The 20,962-nt window shown below is 40.3% G+C and overlaps 1 protein-coding gene across 1 annotated transcript in view; it reads left to right on the forward strand.

The window, feature by feature from the left end:
• Positions 1-7,478: 7,478 nt before the first annotated feature.
• Positions 7,479-20,962, forward strand: part of sv2bb (synaptic vesicle glycoprotein 2Bb) — a 91,119-nt gene continuing 77,635 nt past the window's right edge. Inside the window, exons 1-2 of the mRNA XM_037540780.1 lie at positions 7,479-7,630; positions 9,637-9,715. The gene's annotated coding sequence lies outside the window, so the exon portion shown is untranslated. The remainder of the gene's footprint in view (positions 7,631-9,636; positions 9,716-20,962) is intronic.

Below are 20,962 nucleotides of genomic sequence, written 5' to 3' on the forward strand. Positions count from 1 at the left end.
AGTGTAGTAATTTGTGGTCTCAATGAAGTAATTTGTGCTCTCAGTATAGTAATTTCAGATCTCAATATAGCAATTTGTGGCCTCAAAATAGTAATTTGTGGTCTCAATATAGTAATTTGTGGTCACAGTATAGTAATTTCAGGTCTCAATATAGCAATTTGTGGCCTCAACATAGTAATTTGTGGTCTCAATATAGTAATTTGTGGTCATAGTATAGTAATTTCAGGTCTCAATATAGTAGTTTGTGCTCATAATATAGTAATTTGTGCTCTCAATATAGTAATTTGTTACAATGCTCTTTAAAAAATAATCACCATGTGACCCTAAGGGCTCTGTAACTGCCCCAGCAGCCTCTCAGTCACATGTTATGCACAATAATATCAGAATCATACTGGTATCAACAGATAATACGCTGTACAAAAGACTTCATCAGTTCAACCTAGAAAAGTGCACTTAAAGGGCCCATGTCATTTTCTTCACTGTCTTCAAATGAAAGTTCGATGTCATATGTAAACATTGTTGAAGTTTCAAAACATCCCCTTAAACTTTTGGTCCATATTTGGAAATCTAAGCTGCAAAAACAGCCGCTGTGAACTCACTGTTTCTGTGATGTCACAAAAACCAACACATTTACTCAGTAAATGTAATTAGTTTCTGTACTTAAGTATTTTTTCGTGTATCTGTACTGAAGTTTTTCCATTACTGGGCAACTTTTTCCTTTCACTCCACTACATTTCAGAGTCTAATATCCGACTTTTTCCTCTGCTACATTCTGAGAAATCTGTCGTTCCTTTTGGTTTCTGTGTGTATAAAAACACAACATGTCAAAACAAAAGAAGCACAAAGCCAGAGCACCAATCAGGGCCCAGCGGTCACTTTGTTTAGAGCTGGTTTTGACCTGTTGGTCATACCAACCCAGTGCAGCACGCGGTTCAACGTCAGCGCAGCAGCGTAAAACTTTGGGAGAGTCTGTTCAACATAAATGATGAACTAACCTAACTTTGTGTAAATAGAGCACAATATAGAAATATGTCCACATATGCAGTCGAGACTGACGCGGCTTTTTTCTGAATTTCTACAAACACCATTTCATTTTATAGTAAATGAGTTTGGGCTGGTTTATGTTTATGAACAGACGCCTACAGATCAACATAGTAAAGGAGCTCATCTGTGATCCTGAGTTTAAAGCCAGTTTTTATTCAACTTAAACTTGGAACTAAGTTGTAAATAAATCTGAAACTGAAACTTTGCTTGTGTGTAAAAAGTGATTTCAGAGCCACTCGGTTCTCCCTGATGGAAACTGTTTACCTTCAGTGTTTTGTGCTTCTGATCATTTTAATAGACGTCAGCGTCACTAATTAATGACGTTCTATTAAAAGACTGGTTTACCAAGAGAGACGCTGGAGGACTTTCACCTGAAATGAGTTCATGAAGCCAGTCTGGTTATAAAAATGATAACAGGACATCAGAGCCAGAATTACTCTTTTAGTACTTTTACTTTATACTTAAGTACATTTGAAGGTAAATACTTTAGTACTTTTACTCAAGTGGAGGTCTAGAGTAAGGACTTCTACTTTTACTGGAGTAATATTTTACCTTGGGTGTCTCTACTTTAACTCGAGTACATGGTTTGTGTACTTCATCCACCGCTGGTCAAGACGTACAATGTTGTATGAAAAACTCCCAGCCTTTTGCCTCTGACCTTTAAATGATTATTTCAGACTTTATCTCTCAGTAAAGACACTTCTCTCAGCTTTAACAAGAGAAATCTTACATAGTGCAGCTTTAAGTACTTATAGAACTGCAGGATCTGCTCATTGCATCCAGCATCTAAGGCTGTCTATGTCTATGAAACACAAGACAGTAAAGCAGAACAGGAGCTGAACCAACAACAACAGGATCAAATTAAACCCGACAAGAGAATTAGGAGCTAAACCTTAATGATTAAAATGGACCTGAGGAAAAAACAGATTATTTGACTTATTACTACACTTGAGTAGTAAAATTCCTATCATTTAAACAAGAATTGGGAACATCTCCCTGTCCAGAATTCCTAATTCAGTGTTAATGCTGGTAGCTCAACACAAGCCAGTGAATTCATTTGTATGCGTATCTGCCCTCTAGTGGTAAAACAATGTAGTGCATTCCTGTTTTGGGTCGTTCCTTGGTCTTCTGTAAGTCTGCACATGTTGCTGTGTTTGCACCAAACCGTAACCTTCCCCTTAAAGGGGGATTCTAGCAATAGTTAAAAAAAAATTCTGATGTAAACATGGTCAAGACCCCCACGGACCCTCACAGAGCAGGTACTATTTGGGTGGTGGATCACTCTCAGCAGTAACACTGACAAGCTGGTGGTGTGTTAGTGCATGTTGCGCTGGTGCAAGTGGATCAGACACAGCAGTGCTGCTGGAGTCTTTAAACACTGTGTCCACTCATTGTCCATTCTATTAGACACTCCAACCTTGTCGGTCCATGTTGTAGATGTAAAGTCAGAGACGACAGCTCGTCTGCTGCTGCACAGTTTGTGTTGGTCATCCTCTAGTCCTTCATCAGTGGTCACAGGACGCTGTTGGCTGGATACGTTTGGTTGGTGGACTATTCTCAGTCCAGCAGCGACACTCAGGTGTTTAAAAACTCCAGCACTGCAGAGTCTGATCCACTCAACCAGCGCAACACACACTAAAACACCACCACCACGTTACTGCAGTGCTGAGAATGATCCACCACCCAAATATTACCTGCTCTGTGAGGGCCCATGGGGGTCCTGACCACTGAAGAACAGGGTAAAAGGGGGTAACACAGTAGGTTGTATTCAGAATCTACAGTAAAATATAATCCAAACTAAAGCCTTTCGTTCCCGGCTGCCTGAGCAGCAGAGGTGTTAGAGGATATGATGCAGCATTGAGAGGGGTTTGTTTTTCTTTCTGCTCTCAGGTCCCTCAGCCTCAGCATTTACACTGCCAGAGACCACCTGGATGTAAATGGGCCACTGATCCCTCACGCTTTAGCAGATAATAAATATTCAGTGCAGTCCGCTGCCCTAAATGGATCCATGTGCTAGTATTAGTGCCTATAGAGTAGCTCACTTGTCTTGTGCCATGACAGGAATGGCTCAGATGGTTTAGTTTAGCAATCATCACAGGCTCTAATAGGCCTGACCGTGTGGTTTCCGACACTGTGTGATTCACTGTTATCTATAAACATGGACTAAATCGAAGGATACGCTTCCCGGTAGCCACATTAGCTGCTCTATACTTTCTCCTACATGAGTGACCATATTTACAGATTGGGTCAGACACTGACGTGGTGGTGTGTGTGAGTGTGTTTGGCGCTGGTATGAGTGGATCAGACACAGCAGTGCTGCTGGAGTTTTTAAACACCTCAGTGTCGCTGCTGGAGTCCACCAACCAAAAACATCCAGCCAACAGCGTGGGCAGCATCCTGTGACCGCTGATGAAGGACTGGAGGATGACCGACACAAACTGTGCAGCAGCAGATGATCGACTCTGACTTTACATCCGCAAGGTGGACCGACAAGGAGTGTCTAATAGAGTGGACAGTGAGTGGACACAGTGTTTAAAACCTCCAGCAGCACTGCTGTGTCTGATCCACTCGCACCAGCGCAACACAAACTAGTCAGAGACGATAGCTCTTCTGCTGCTGCACAGTTTGTGTTGGTCATCCTCTAGTCCTTCACCAGTGGTCACAGGATGCTGCCCACAGGACGCTGTTGGCTGGATGTTTTCGGTTGCCAGTCCAGCAGCAACACTGATATTATGTCACTGTCTCTCTCTCTCTCTCTATCTCTATATATATATATATATTTTTTTTTTTTGTTGTTGTTGTTTACATATTATTTATTTATTTATTATGAACAGTAAAGATATACACAGTGCATCATTTTGTCTATTCCTTTTGTTTCATCTCATTCATTCATTCATTCATTCATTCAGTTCTATATATTTCTATTTCCTTTACCCGTTTGCTTGAACAGCTATGCTGTACTCTCCTCAGTTTCCCATCAGGGAACATTAAAGCGTACACAGCCTGCAGTTAAACTGAATCCTATCTTACCATTTCTGACCACTAGGTGGCCAAACAGCACTGTTGAACAGAGTCTCCTGTTGATCTCCCTCAGCGCTGTAGAGCAGACTAACCTCGTACTGAGCCGCAGGGCTGATGTGTCTGCTGTGGGAAAAGAACAGCATCATAAAGAATACCTCCTCCTCCTCCTCCTCCTCCTCCTCCTCCCCCTTTCCTTTCCTTTCAGCTCATGCAGGCTGTGTGAGTGATGCTGTCAGGTCAATATTGTTGAATTATTTAGCATTTAACGGCGCTCCCGCGGCCTCTCCCGCTCAGTAAAGATTTTACACACTGATACAGGCCGCACCTGCAATGTGGCGAGTAATGAACTTTGGAGGAACAGTCCAGCAAAAAAAAATAAAATAAAAATGCAAAACTAATGTACACAATATTCTACCAAGAAAGACATATTTGGTGTGCAAATTTAGCTTCTTTGGTTTCAGCACCTGAGCTACAATGCTAATGTCGCTAACAAACACTTGAAGTCAGTAGTCACCCAAATCTTTGCCATAAATACCTTCCCAAAACTTCTCTCACCCCACTCAAACTGCATCCAGGTCTTCATTAAGGTGGAGCAGACTTGTAAGAGTGGTTTAGTGCTCAGTATGACATACTGTGGAATTTTCAACCTGAAGATACATGTTAAAAAACAAAAAGAACAGAAATGGTCATCCAGCATCTACACTAGAGACGCATTGATACCCGTACTGGTATCGGATATGTTAGGCCGATACTGCGCTCATTGACTCATCCTCATTAAAAAAAAAAAAACTATACCAACATCTGACACAAGCTGAGATTCCTGTCATGAATACACCATGTGACTTTCCCAGTACAGGTGGAGACACATAGGTCAGCTAAACAGAGATGAAAAGTCCACGTCTACTGACTTTACTCTGTTTGACTGAAACGAATTGCAATATTGTCATTAATATAATGATTTATTAGTTAAATACCCGGTTGAAAAAAAACAGCACAGGCCAGGTTTTCCTGGCTGTGGAGAGACTGTACTAACATCACCACCTGCTCAGTGAAACAGACAGATGAGGATCAAAACTATGAAACACACTTTAGTTTTACAGCTGTGCAGAAGAGCTTTTCTGCCTGCTCCATTGCAGTGATTCAAGATAAGATAAGATAAGATAAGATAAGACAAGATAAGATAAGACAAGACAAAATAAGATAAGATAAGATAAGATAAGATAGGGATAGAGAGTTAACAAACAAGGTAATTAACCTTATTAATTACTTTACAAGGTTACAGTTTGTTACTTATTACTGTATAGACAATAAATATATAATACTAAAGATACAAAAAAATTTGCTTCACATACATTTTGCAAAACTAACTATATAAATATAAATACAAAAGCTTAAGAATCATTGTAATAATAATCATAATAATAAGAATAATAATAATAACAATAATAATAATAATAATAATAGCAATATACGAACTATACACTTATGCTATAGTATATGAGATATATAATATAAAATTACTAACCTAGCTATATTTTAATGACTTTTAAGGTACATTGCGCTCATTTACACTAGCAGCTACTTCATTCTAAGTAGGTTACTCGGTATGGTATGGCACTAAAAATAAGTACTTGTGCTCAGTCTGAAAAAAATGGTACTGATGCATCCCTAATCCATCTGCCTGCATGACCTGTGTGCACATCAAGGGGAGTTAGATTCATAAAGGGAGTCAGACTTTGGCTCAACACCTACTAAAATTGAGCTACACTGGTTTATTTTTATAGCTCACTGTAAATTATTCTGTGTCCTAAACCACATCCGAAGGTCTGCTTCACCTTAATAAAGACCTGGGCGTGGTTTGAGTGAGGTTGGAGAAGTTTTGAGGATCTGGGTGACTATTGACTTCTAGTGTTACCACCAGCGCTAAACTAAAGAAGCAAAATTTGGTGAAATCTGTATTTTTTTCTTGTACAGTTCCTTTAATATTGACTACCAGCACCTCAGTATGAAATAAACTATTGAAACCATCGAAGACTAGTTTGATGTAGTGTGTAAACATTGTTAAAGCGTTTTAAAAAAACATAGTGCTCCCTACCCAGTCCATACAGTCCATGCATAGAAACAGAGCCCATTTCCAATTCTCTGTTTTTGTGATGTCACAAAAGCCAATACATTTATCACATTCACATACATTCACACTACAGCAGTTTAGCTCCACCCATATATGCCGTAGTTGTTAGGAGTGTTTCAGCCCGGACTGCTCTTTAAAGGAGGTGCAATATAGAGCAGCCAATCAGAACAGATCTCATTTACATATATCAGTCTTAAAGGCACAGTAACAGAAACTGTTTAATGCTAAGTGAATAAGAAAGGCTGTAAAAGGTCCTATAAAAATGAATTATGGCCATTTTTACACACACACTATAAGTCAGTTTAAGGAGAAAAAATAAGACACAGGAAACATGAAGAATATGAGCGTTTCAAGTGAATTATTAATAATAGTAATAATGCCAAACCAGCTAAATGTGCTGATCTACTAAACTGGCATAGTGTGAAGCTCAGGCTTCCCTGCAGGAGAATCCCGCTCACTGCCGACTGTGCCGGGAATGTCGGGGTGTGATGTGCGTGAGGAAAGGCCTTCATCTGATTAGCATTCACCCCTCGCACAGACTGCATCAGATACTCTCTCTCTCTCTCTCTCTCTCTCTCTCTCTCTCTCTCTCTCTCTCTCTCTCTCTCTCTTTCCTTTCCTCTCTCCCTCCCCCACACTCTCTTCTTATCTCTCTTCCCTTTCTTTTCACCTCTCTCTCTTTCTTTTCCCAGTTTCTCTCTCTTCCCCTGCTTCTCCCCCTCTCTCTTTCTCTCTCTCTCTCTCACTCACTCTCTCCCTCTCTCCTTCTCTCTCTCTTCTTTGCTCTCTCCCTCTCTTCCTCTCTCCACACTCTCTTCTTCTCTCTCTTGCCTTTCTCTTTATCTCTCTGTGTCTCTTTTTTATCATACTCTCACTCTTTCTTTTCCTAGTTTCTCTCTCTTCCCCTACCTTTCTTTCTCCTCGCTCTCTTTTTCCTCTCACTCTCTTTTGCTCTTTCCCCACTGTTTCTCTCCCGCTCCCTCCCTCTCTCTGTCTCTCTCTCTTTCTTTTCCCAGTTTCTCTCGTGTCTCTTCCCTTTCTCTCTCATCACTCTCTCTCTTTACCCTGTTTCTCTCTCTCTCTATTCCTCTCTCTCCCTCTTTCTTTTGCGTCTTCTTTCCTCACTATCTTTATTCCTCTCTCTCACTCTCTCTCTCTCTCTCTCTTTCTTTTGCGTCTTCTTTCCTCACTATCTTTATTCCTCTCTCTCACTCTCTCTCTCTCTCTCTCTTGCTTTTTCTCTGCTCACTGCCTTTGTCTCTCTTCCTTCCTCCACTCCCCAACACACCCCCACCTTGCTTCTTCTTTCCTCTCTCTCTCTCTCTCTCTCTCTCTCTCTCTCTCTCTCACTCTCTGCATTGCTCTGTTGGAGCAGGACCCTCCGGCGCTAAAGGAGAGGACTGTGCGGCTCCTGAGCGAGATCCAGAGATTAAGGTAAGGGTGTTCTGTGTCACTGGTTCTGGTGGAGTTCAGGTTCTCTAAGTTAGCAGAACGTGTTGAACATGATGCACTGCAGGTCTGTGAGGGTTTCTCTGCTGCAGGGAATAGAGGCTGTAGTTTTCACTGTGTGGCTTTACTGTTGCAGTGCATGATGCATCAGATTTTCATACATTTACTACAGCTGACTTTTCTCTGTGGGTCTCTATGGATTATGTTAATACAGTGTAATCCATAGAGACACACCTGTGGGGTGGATTCACTACATACTTAAACCAGATTTCTGATTCCTAAACCCATATAGGGTTTTTCATTGCCTCACATTGCTTTACTGTTGCTTTGTAAGCAAGGAATGTGTAATTATTATTCTCCAAGTAACTAATTTAAAAGAGAATATGGATCCAGGGGAGCCTGTGTGTGACAGAGTGAGTGTACAGCTGTACAGTACAGAGAATAATAAGGGCAGTTTTAACAGTTCTTTGCTTTACAGTGAGAGAAAAGTGAGAAGAAGTGGTATTTGTGCTCTTTTTGATTTACAGTTGATATTTTGCACCTGTAGCATAAAATACAGGCACTGTATTGTTTAATGAAATCTGCAATTTTCTTGTTCTTTCAACAGTCAAGCATTATTTTGCTCATGATTATGATTCTGATACTGATACTGATTTTGATACTGATATTGATACTGATTCTGATTCTGCTACTGATACTAATACTGATACTGATACTGATACTGATACTGATAATGATACTGATACTGATATTGATTTTGATTCTGATGCTGATTCAGAAAGAGATATTGATACAGATTTTGATGCTTATTTTGATTGTGATGCTGATATTGATTCTTATTCTGATACTGATTCTGATTCATGTTCAGATTCAGATGCTGTTTCTGATATTGATTCTTGTTCTGATTCTGATTTTGATACTGATAGTGATTCAGATGCTGATTCTGCTTCTGTTGCTAATTCTGATTCACATTTAGATTTTGATACTGATTCTGATATTGATTTTCGTTCTGATTATGATTCTGATACTGATTTAGATTCTGATTCTGATACTGATCCTTATTCTGATTCTGACTCTGATACTGATCCTTATTCTGACACAGATACTGAATTTGCCTCTGTAACAGATTTTGATTCTGATACAGATTTTGATTATGAAACTGATTTTGATTATGATACTGATGCTGATTTTGATACTGATTCTGATACTGATATTGATTTTGATTCTGATTTTGATATTGATTCTGATTCACATTCAGATTCAGATGCTGTTTCTTGATTCTTGTTCCAATTCTGATTTTGATACTGATTTAATTTGGTAGTGATTGTGATGCTGATTCTGCTTCTGTCTTTGATATTCATACTGGTACTGATTCTAATACTAATTCTCATTGTCATAATGATTCTGATACTGATACTTTTTCTGGTGCTGATCCTGATTCACATTCAGAGTCTGATGCTGATTATGATATTGATTTTCATTCTGATTATGATTCTTATACTGATTCTGATTCTGATATAGATATTGATACAGACTTTGCTGATTTTGATTGTGATACTGACACTGATATTGATTCTCGTTCTGATTCTGATTCTGATTCTAAGCCTGACACAGATTCTAATACAGATACTGATTTTGATCGTCATGCTGATACTGACTCTTATTCTGATGCCTTTGCTGATTCGGATTCACGTTCAAATTCTGATGCTGATTCTGATTCTGATTCATGTTCAGATTCTGATGCTGATTCATGTTCAAAATCTGATGCTGATTCTGATATTGGGTCTCGTTCTGATTCTGAAACTGATTCTCATTCTGACCCAGATTCTGATACTCATTCTTATACAAATACTGAATCTGATTCTGATTCTGATACCGAATCAGCTCCTGGTATTGATTTTGATGCTTACTCTGACACTAATACTGATTCTGATCTAGCTTTCTGACACTGATTCTGATATTCATTTTGTTTCGTTTAACAATTCTAACAGACAGTGGAGGTGAGACTGCAGGTGTGTGATTGATGAGCGAAGAGTGAGGAGCTGTGGTCCCGAGCCCGACGCTGAACGGGTAAGCCTGATACACTAAGGCGCCAAGGTCACTCCACTGGGCAATCACTCAGAAAGACGGCTAGCACCACGCTACCTGGGGACAGAGACTCTACAGGAGGCCTCAAACCACACCAATATGTCCTTACTCTGGTCTATCACACATTAGCAGACCTGCAGTCGTACGCCAGCTTTTTCACCCTCACTAATCTTCCACAGGGATCAGCTTGAAAAGCACACGGTCTCTATTCAGCGAACAGAGAGCTGGGTTTGCATGGATAGGTAATGCCGAGGTACTGAGAAATAAAAATAGCTATCTTAAACCAACTTTAGTGTAAACATTTCTTTAGCTCCTGCCTGTAGTATAACTAGCATCTTATGGCCCCAGTGCAACCACCGCCCCTCTTATGAAAGTTACTTTAAATAAATAAAAAATGGAAATGTAGTTTGTCTGTTTACCAACTATTGTTATGTCTCAAACTAGTTTGTGCTTTCGACACATGATACCCCACCCACCAGCTTCTTACATTTACCTGCATGTTTACATTAGACTACCTATTTACAACTTCAGAGGTTTAAATAATGAATATATGATGCTGCAGCTCGTGGACGATCCATTTAAAAGTGATAATAATGGTTGAGCTGCATTATGAATAAGAGGGAGATAAATAGACGTCAGCTCTGTTTGTGTAGTGTTGGTGGAAGAGGAACTGTAAGTTGGTTTGGAAATAAGTTGTGAGTGTATAATTGTGTCAGTATCTATATGAGGGCTCCTATAAAGATTATACTAGGCCTGGTCACCACAAGACCCCTGCATCATGGACCCCAGTGCACCTACCTATCCAATTACACCCCAAATACCCAAATACTGCTCCTTTTGGCTGGACTTGGCATCAGATTCCTGTGCCTCTTTTGGTGAGCAGGATTATATCAGCTCACTAGGAAATTCAGCTCCTTGATAGTGAAGCTGAAACCTGTAAACATTTGGTCTATACCGATTTTCTGCTGTGAAAATAGTAACGAGTGTTTTTTCCTGATTTTTTTTTTTTTTTGTAATGAGCTCCCAAGAGTTTTTCCATCAGTGCCAAGCAGACTTTACAGCAGCATTAAAGGTGGAACAGAACATTTGAGAACCTGTGAATAAGATGTCAGCTTCACTCTCATCTAGTTAGCATTGGCTTTGTTCACATGCAATGATTTTTGCCAATCTGATTGAACACATTCCAATTACAGCTTCAGACTGAGGTGTTTATTCTCACTCTACTCAAGAATCTGATGAAAATTTCTGTTTACACCCACACAACAAGTAACCAGATCCAAAATGTCATGCATACTTACAAAACCACTTAGTGTAGATGTTACCATGACAACGAGCATCACATGAGGTCCAGTCAGAGTGAGATGAGCAGCAGTGAGCAGTGCTTGTGTTTTTAATTCCTTTAAAATGATGCCAGACTCAGGAAAACACACGTCCTTATTAAAGAAGGCCGAGAGGAAGACGTCGTGTTCTGAGACACATAAACTGGACGTCTATCCCACCGCCATCTTTTAAAGACCAGAGCATAAACTTCGTCTCCTCTGCAGACCAGTTTCTGCTCCGCCGTGTTGAAAAGTATAAGCTCTCACTATGAAATGACACACATGCAGAACAGACTTAAACTTTCTGATAGGGAACGTAATCAGATACAGACGTTTACACTGATATTATTCTTCTATTTAACTGATTATTTACAGAATTACTCACCTCGATCAGTCGGATAGAAACTATAATCTGAGTGGTCTCCATCAGACTAGACTATTCCGATTGAGGTGTTTACATGGACGTATTCTATTCCGATTGAGCTATTAGTCGGATTATTAACAGATTATTAGGCTGCATGTAAGCATGGCTAGAACTACAGGACTAGAACTACATGCACCTCTATTAAAGTGGTTCATCAAATGCAATATTTTACCTGCTCTCTGAGTGATATTTATCCATTTGATTCATAGTAGAAAGATTTTCTAAACTGGCTTTCTACACCATGCTTTCCGAGCCAAGCAGAAGGAGATGGGGCGGAGTTATGGGATGAAGGGGAGGGTCTTATAAAATGATTGATAGGAGACTTTGGAGCAGTGCTGTATGTGTAATTATGTAATTATATTTAAATCATAAATGAATCAAATGTGGAGTAATAATAACTCTATTACTGTAATGCTAATTAGGACTAATCACTCTGTGCTGAAACAGAGGGGTGTAACCAGTTTGTCTGGACATGATATATGTTTGTGTGTGTGTGTGTGTGTGTGTGTGTGTGTGTGTGTGTGTGTGTGCACTGTTTGTTCTGTGTCCATGTTCTTATTCTGATGTTTAAAGAGCTGGAAGATAACACACCCCTTACCCCTCCTCCCATCACACACACACACCTGGTGTCTCTGCAGGCTGTTCAAACTGGAGTTGGTGTGCTGATGAGTCCACACACTCTCACAGTGATATGACTACAGCTCTACAGCTCTATCAGTCTGACCTGGTGAGGAGACGTTTACTGGATTTAGTGATGTGAAGCCCAATTTCTGATTCTGATACTGATTCTGAATCGAATTCTGATACTGAATCTTAATCTGATTCTCACATAGATTCTTTATATGATTCTGATTCAGGTATGGATACTGATTATGAATCTGATGCTGATTCTGAATCTAAATGTGATGCTGATACTGATTCTGATTCTAATAGTGACTCTGTTGCTGACATTGGTTCTGATTCTGACACTGAATCTGAATGTAATTCGGGTACAGATTTTCAGGCTCTGATCATTGATTCTGAATCTGATTCTGATACTTCTAGTGATATTGAATTCAATACTGATATTAATTCTCAGTCTTTTTCTGGTTCTAATACTGACTCTGATACCGACATCGATTCTGATTCTGATACTGAATTCAATACTGATATTAATTCTGAATCTGTATCTGGTTCTGAACCCGATTCTGATACTGATTTTCAATATTAGACATTCATTGTGGAAATGAATTGTATTAGAACTCCATTCTGGACCTTAATGTTATTGTAACCTTATTTTGGACATTCACCTTTTATTAGACTTTCTCAGTCATTTTAGCATCTGCATTCTGGAAACATCCATGCCTTAATTTTTCAGATTTTTTTCGGACTTTCTGAAACCTGTGAGGCTGAAGAGGTCGAGCATATTAGAGTCAGTTTATACATTTATCAAATTAGTTTTATATTATTTAAAATGTAGATTCCAAACTTTTCAATTGTAGCGACCTCTCAAACCAAAGGGATGGAAGACTTTGATTGGCGTGGGCAGCATTTGATCTGCGATGGGTTTATTTAGCACTTGCATGGTTGTCACATCTACATGGAAACATTTTGGGAGATTGATTTATTGATTAGACCGAGCGCTGGCTGTTGAATGGAGATGGAGTCGGCTCAATGGAAATATCCAAGCTTAATGAAACTCTGTCGGTGCAGATGGGCACTGCCTGGTGCGCATTTGGATGCTGCATTTAGGGATTTATGGATAGGAACTGTTCGCTCGGTACCACGGAGCTTTTTAATCAATGTGGAAATATTGCCGTGATGATGCTGCACAAATAAGACCCTGCTGAGCTTTTCCTCCTAGAGACTGTTCAAGAAATGAACCGCTCAGGCTAGGTACTTTTAAGAGATCGGCTGTGAAAATGCAGGCCTGTGGACCTTAAACCCACATCAGTGGCGCAAGTGGAAGAGATTAATGCAGCTTAAGGCCATACAATGTAAAATCTCTATACAGCTGCACTGCTCTTAGATCTACAGTTAGAGGTTTAATACAATGCTGGCAATTTTGCTGCTGTTCTATTGTTTATATATACTAATATTAAGTCCACCTCCTTGTTTCTACCCTCATTGTCCATTTTATCATCTCCACTTACTGTATAGCTGCACTTTGTAGTTCTACAGTTACAGACTGTAGTCCATCTGTTTCTCTGATACTCTGTTACCCCCTTTTACCCTGTTCTTCAGTGGTCAGGACCCCCATGGACCCTCACAGAGGAGGTACTATTTGGGTGGTGGGTCATTGCAGTAACACTGACGTGGTGGTTGTGCGTTAGTGTGTGTTGTGCTGGTATGAGTGGATCAGACTCAGCAGTGCTGCTGGAGTTTTTAAACACCTCAGTGTCACTGCTGGACTGAGAATAGTCCACCAACCAAAAATATCCAGCCAACAGCTTCCTGTGACCACTGATGAAGGACTAGAGGATGACCAACACAAACTGTGCAGCAGCAGATGAGCTGTCGTCTCTGACTTTACATCTACAAGGTGGACCGACAAGGTAGGAGTGTCTAATAGAGTGGACAGTGAGTGGACACAGTGTTTAAAAAGTCCAGCAGCACTGCTGTGTCTGATCCACTCGTATCAGCACAACACACACTTACACACCACCACCACGTCAGTTTTACTGCAGTGCTGAGAATGATCCACCACCCAAATAGTACCTGCTCTGTGAGGGTCTATGGGGGTCCTGACCACTGAAGAACAGGGTAAAAGGGGGTAACAAAGTATCAGAGAAACAGATGGACTACAGTCTGTAACTGTAGAACTACAAAGTAAAACTATATGGTCAGTGGAGCTGATACAGTGGACGATGAGTGCAGATACAGGGAGGTGGTTTTGAACACCCCTCTCAAATGTCATTTTGTTCATTTTTTTCCACTTAAAAACGACATTTTTTCTGCGAATTGTAGAGAAAACGTCTATTTATTTACTTTCAGTTTAACATATTGGAAAAAAAAACATTATGTAAATGATTTTCCAGGCTTTTGCGTACAACTGTATGTTTCTGATGAGTGTTAACACAATGTTAAAATTTTTGCTGCATTTACGTTGTTTAAATCTGAAGTTTTGTTTTGGTTGTTTATGTACAGCATTTTGACAATCATGAGATATTTAGCATTTGAAGTGTGTTTGAATTTTGTTTTTATGTAAATAGCTGCAGTCTGAATCCTCTCTGGTGCCACCAGAAGGAATCTTTGTTCACTTAGCAGCAGAAGTGTTTACGTGGACAGCTGGCGCAAACTGGCTTTTTGAATGTGTGCCGCCCACATGAGCTGCTAAAGACACTAAAACACTCAGAAAATAATCTCTTAAAAGAAACTTCAGCCTGAGGATGAACAAAACGAACCAGAGTACTGCTTTGCCTTTGGCACTTTTTTCACCAAAGCTGTTGACTTTGTCCAGCGTTACTGTATCTGTGTCTATCTTTGTGATAATACAGTGCGGAAATACAGAGAAACTGGGCAGAACTGCTAACACTGTCTCTGTGACTGTATTAATGTTTAGACAGGTTCACGCAATAAACAGTTCAATAAACAGACTTTGGTAGCAAATGTAAACTTTTTCTCCTCCGTTTTTCTAGCCTACAAGGTGCATTCATACCAAACCTGTTTTGGGAAAGTGGTTTTGATTGTGATTGTGTGTCTACAAATGAGTTAAAACCATTGAGTGAATTCCTGGTGGGAATCTGTCATGGTAGAATGTTTAAAGTGACCAGCAACTTTGTGTTTGACCTCCATGGAGTCAGTAAAACTCTCTGAGTGAGCTGAGCCTCCTTCACTTCCAGCTTGAGTCATTTGTTCATTAGACAGTGCACACTTGGCTCATGTCACACGGAATCGTGGTGTATTACAGTTCAAAACTACTTAAGAAATATGTCGGCTTAAAATATGGTTATAAGAAAAGTTGGTACTATAGTGTCATTATGTCTTGCCGTAAGAGAAATAAAAAGAAGACGAGGATGAGATGGCTGGGAGTAATGAGAGAGAAAGCTGTTCACATGGCTTGAAAAAATCTGTTATATTATTTCTGGAGCTTAAATAAAGTTAAAACAAAGATACAGAGTCAAAATACAGTACTGTGTATTTATTCTTCACAAATACTTTATTCTTTGGTGCTGCTACTTAGTGTTTGATAGTATCAGCGGGTATCGGATGTTGGTATTGATGAATTTACGACAAGATTAGCACGGTATGCGGATGATACCGGATACCAGTATTGTTATCAATGCTTCCCTATTAAAAATGAGATTTTAATTACAGTTTAATTAAAAATTTATTTACAGTAAGCCAAAACATATCATGCAAAAAAAAGTAAATCTCCATCACACCCATTAATGTACCTTTTTTTTCTGACAATCTAGGCCAGGGGTCGCAACCCAAATGCTAAGAAGAGCCGTTTTGTCCTTTCCACAAACATTAAACCAGCTTGATAACCACAACATTTTATATCCATTTCACCATCTTAGCTGAATATGTCTCACTGTGTGTTAATGTGCTAGTAAAGACAAAAATATAATATAAATGAAAACACAGACTTCACAAACTCACTACAGCTCAGCTGTAGCTGCTTTTCTCGCATCTCCAGCAGGAAACCTTTTCTCAAAAGTGGAACAGTTTCTTGTAAAATGTCGTAAAGTTCAAATTTTTTGAGGCTGAAGTCACTTCTTATTCACCAGCTTCTTGCTCAAACTTTCCTGTTCCACCTTAAATGGTGCCTGAGGTGCCAGAATGTAACTGCTGCACCATTTAAATGGACTTCAGGCTCATGACCAAATTATCGATGTTCATCTTAAATCTCTCTCTTTGCCATTTCGCAGCTACTAACTGGACGAGACTGTTGTATGTGTTGCTATGGTGACCAGCAGCCTGTGCTGATCTTCAGGGTTAAAGGGCGAATTAGTAGTTCTACATTAACTCAGAGTTTAAGACCATTTACTGTTAAACCTTGTTGAACGATCAGCAGAGCTTTATTTTACTGTAAAGGAGGATGATTTTATTATTACCTACTAATCTAATTCAGCTGAGGAGCCGCAACAGGGCAGTAAAAGAGCTGCATGCTCAGGAGCTGCATGTTACCGACCCTGATCTAAGCTCATTTGCATTGTCCAAACTTTAGGTAAATCAATATTGCAACATTGTCATAATGATAAACAAACAGAATGTTGCTCTTTGCCAGCAATATGTTTGTTTTGCATCATCAAGCAGAGGCTTCTTTGGATTGAAGGAGAAGGTGATGTATATGTTTCTATAGAGCAACAAAAAGGGTTGCGCTATTGTTATGTCAAGCTTGTCAAAAGGGTTCTATGTAGAACCATACAGAGCACATTGTCCTTCAGTATGAAGCACCATTTCAAGCTTAAAAGATTGTTTGCATGGTAAAACGGTTCTTCATATTGACGGACAATGTGTTCCATAAAGGGTTCTACATAGGACCAATGGGTTTCCTAAAGAAGCCTTGAGGTATCATCTTTTTTAAGAGTGGACAGTAAAATGAATAAAATGCACATATTTCATCTTGTTTTGTTCGTCTAGTGTAGAATAAATACATCGTCTAATCTTAAATACATCCAAATATTGGTCAGACACTGATAATGCTTTTAAAGGAATTATCTGCTGGCACTCCAGTATCGTCGTGCATCACTAATATACTGTGTTGGCCTGGTTCTGCTTTGCGTGATCAGGCAGTGCCTTCATTTCTGCCAAAACAGAAAGAGAATTAGAGAGAGAATGAGAGAGAGAGAGAGAGAGAGAGAGAGAGAGAGAGAGAGAGAGAGACAGCAAGCTCAGCTTCAGCTTGACCATCATGAAACCTGTTTGGACAACTTCACAAATGACCTGCCAGTCAAATCCTGCCGGTGTGATTGTGTCGCAAATGTTCCAGAGCCCCACAGCCTGATGGCCGCAGAGGCTGTGGAGGGGGAACAGCAGGATTATCAGGTCAGAGACGACAGAAGAAGGTGTGATTATGTTATGATGACGATGACGATGACGATGAAGACAGCAGATGAGGGGAGAGATAGAGCGTATGATTTAAATCTTGTCACAGCCTCTGCCCACTGGTTGGTACTAATCCTCTTTTCTAGCAGAATTATATGGCGTTGGGATTAGGGAGTGCCCCCCTGCATCCCCCGTCGCTCCGGTACGACATCCACTCTCAATAATGATGGATCAAACCACCCAGCCATGGTGGGGGGTAGAAGGCGATGCTCTGGCAGTACAGAGCAGAATCTCTTCCATCTCTCTTCCCTACACACTGCATCACATGCATATTGAATGAACGCATTCATCACAGTTAGTTGAAAAGCCATTACACAAGACGGTGGTGCTCAAACACGGCAGAGGAGCCAAAACCTGGGGCAGTAAAGGCTGCAAGCGCCTGGTAATGAACAGGAGTTCTGAGACGCTGACTAAAAACATCACTGACTGTCAAAAGTTTTAAGACACCAAGCTTTCTGAAAATGTTTGATTTTCACTGTCGCTTCTCAATAAGTATGTTACGACATGGTGAGGTTGTGTGGTCTATGGTCAGGCCGTGTGATCTAGGGTCAGGCCATGTGGTCTGAGGTCAGGCAGCATGGTCTGAGGTCAGGCCATGTGGTCTCTAGAGTCAGACCATGTGGTCTATGGTCAGGCAGTGTGGTCTAGGCTCAGGTCGTGTGGTCTGGGGTCGGGCAGTGTGGTCTGGGTTCTATAGTCAGGCTGTCAGTCTATAGTCAGGCTGTATAAATCTAGGGTTGGGTCATGTGGTCTGGGGTCAGACCTTGTGGTATAATGTCAGGACATGTGGTCTGGGGTCAGGCTGTATGGTTTGAGGTCAGGCCATGTGGTCTCTAGTGTCAGACAGTGTGGTCTAGGATCAGGCAGTGTGGTCTAGGCTCAGGTCGTGTGATCTGGGGTTGGGCCATATGGTCTGGGGTCAGGCCATGTGGTCTGTATGTAATGTGAATGTGTGTAAAATTTAATAATGAGGCAAAAAGGGCAAAATGTTTTTGACAGCAAATACAAAGTGTATTATACAAATGTACAGTGTAAACATCAGTTAGACTTTGGGTTTTGCCAAAGCCAAAACTACAAACAGGACCCAAACTCCACAGGCAATACTAACCAACTATACTACATTTTGGTAAAAGAGCTGAGAGAATAAGACAGGACGTATTTACCCATGAGCAACTTGCAAAATACAATGGAAAACTAGAGTTCATGTTTAAAACGTTGTTACCAGCGAGAGGTTTGTTAAGAAACTGCCTGTGTTATTTCTCTGCTACACACTGTGATGCTAGCTTTACCACACAGATCATCTTTTATTTACTGTACATGAATAGAAGAGAAAATGAACGTGGACATGCTTTGGAGCTTAAGCTTGTCTCAAAGTGAATCGCTGCAGTAAAATTAGGCTAAAATGACTAGACATAGTGGGGGCAGTCGTGGGCTGGAGGTTAGGGAACTGGTCCTGTGACCAGAAGGTTACTGGTTCGATCCCCAGCACTGACAGTCCATGACTGAGGTGTCCTTGAGCAAGACACCTAACCCCCAGTATCATTAAGTATCACTTAAATATTAGATTAGAACAGCCAAGCTAACTCTAACCTGGAGAGACCGTCCCACTGATCATCATCTACGGCCGGCATGCAATATTTTCTGTACAGATTTGGTGAAGAATTATGGAAACACCACTGTAACTAGGGGACACTCCTTGTTTTTTAATGTGGAAAGGGCATGGAGTTTTACATAAGTAATGGACACTTGATATCGAGCTATTGAATGAATAGTAATGTTAGCTATTAGTTATCAGTGGTGAAGCAGGTAACATATTCATACTTATGAAAAAGAACAGTTCAGATTAATCTGCTCGGGGAAGGGGACTGCAGCACAACCTGCATTACAATATGTTACTTCGCATATTTTGTGCAGTTACATATTTCCACCAGAGAGGCCGCCAATTCCTCAAATTTGCCAAAAGTACAGCTTTAATGCTTTTTTGACTCATTAGTTCTGCCCAGTTTCTTCTCAGGTGGCTGTGCAGACACAATTCTTTTTATTCAGTCGCAGATCATATTTTATCACAACTGGAAAACACCAGTCCTCCACTGCCTCTATTACTGAAGGTGTGCCTCAGGGATCAGTTCTCGGTCCACAACTTTTCATAATATACTGGCTTTCCTCTGGGCAAGTCATTCACTGCCATGGTCTCAGATTTCATTTCATGCATAAGGCAAAGAAAATGGAAAAATCTTAACAAGCCACCAAGGCATATGTTAGCATTCACTGTAGACATTTTCGCCACCCCATTCCCTGACACATCTGATTTAAAAGACTGAAATGACATGCTCTAAATAACTGCAGGGTAAAGTATGCTATTTTAATCATTACCATTGTTGGTGTAATTGTCACAATTTTACAAACTGTCCAAAATATTGGTGTAAACTTTGACCAGTGGCTTATTTTCAGCCCCCAAGCATTGGACTGTGGAGCAGTGGAACTGTGCTCTTTGAAGTGATGGAGCTCCATCCAGTACCTTTGGGATGAGTTAGTGATCCAGAACTGACCATCCAACATCAGTACCTGACCTCACAGCAATGTTCAACATCTCCAGCCTTCCCAGAAGAGTAGAGGCTGTCACTGCAGCACAGACTCACTATTAACACCTTCATTTCAGAATAAACGGACAAGCAGGTACCTACAGATTTTTGGATATATAGCATATTTGTTTATTTAAAACTTGGCCAAAACAACCTGCACACAAAGTGATCAGCTCATACCTAATATTTTTATCAGCATTGCTTTGCCTCCTCTTTCCATGGTCTAGACTGTCTACCTGACCTTTTACTTTCAGCCATTCATATGTAACTCCACAATCTGACCAGTGGTCAGACTAGAAATAGGAAAGTCATTCAATGCTTGGCCCCAGATTTTGGACTCTGGAATTTGGTGACTGCCCCTTCCTTAAATCCTCCAAAACATTTGCTTGCATAAACCGACCTTTGCATGGTGAAATGGTTCTTCAGATTGAAGGAGAACGTGTTGAATATGGTTCTATATAGCACCAAAAAGGGTCCTGCTTTTGTTACAAGCTTGGCATCACAACAATAACAGAACCCCTTTTCGTTCTATATAGAGCCATTTGTAACACATTCTCTGGAGAACCATTCCACCATGCACAGAATCATTTCAGCATAAAATATAGAACTCATGATTTTAAATAGAACTTTTGTGATTACTAAAGAACCCTTGAAGAACCATCTTTTGCTACACGGCTGAAACATAAGTGGAAGACGACGCCGAAGAAATTTCTCCTTAAGGACGGTTCATAAATGAGAACCCTTGAAGAAGCACCTTTTTTAAGCGTGTAGAAGCGAAGCTTTCTGTGAGCTACTGTGTTTCCTGTCAGTAGCCATGTTTACATGCAACCTAATAATCCGTTAATAATCTGACGAATAGCTCAATCTGAAT

This window comes from Pygocentrus nattereri, chromosome 8, assembly GCF_015220715.1.
Source record: "Pygocentrus nattereri isolate fPygNat1 chromosome 8, fPygNat1.pri, whole genome shotgun sequence".
Taxonomy (NCBI): Eukaryota; Metazoa; Chordata; class Actinopteri; order Characiformes; family Serrasalmidae; genus Pygocentrus; species Pygocentrus nattereri.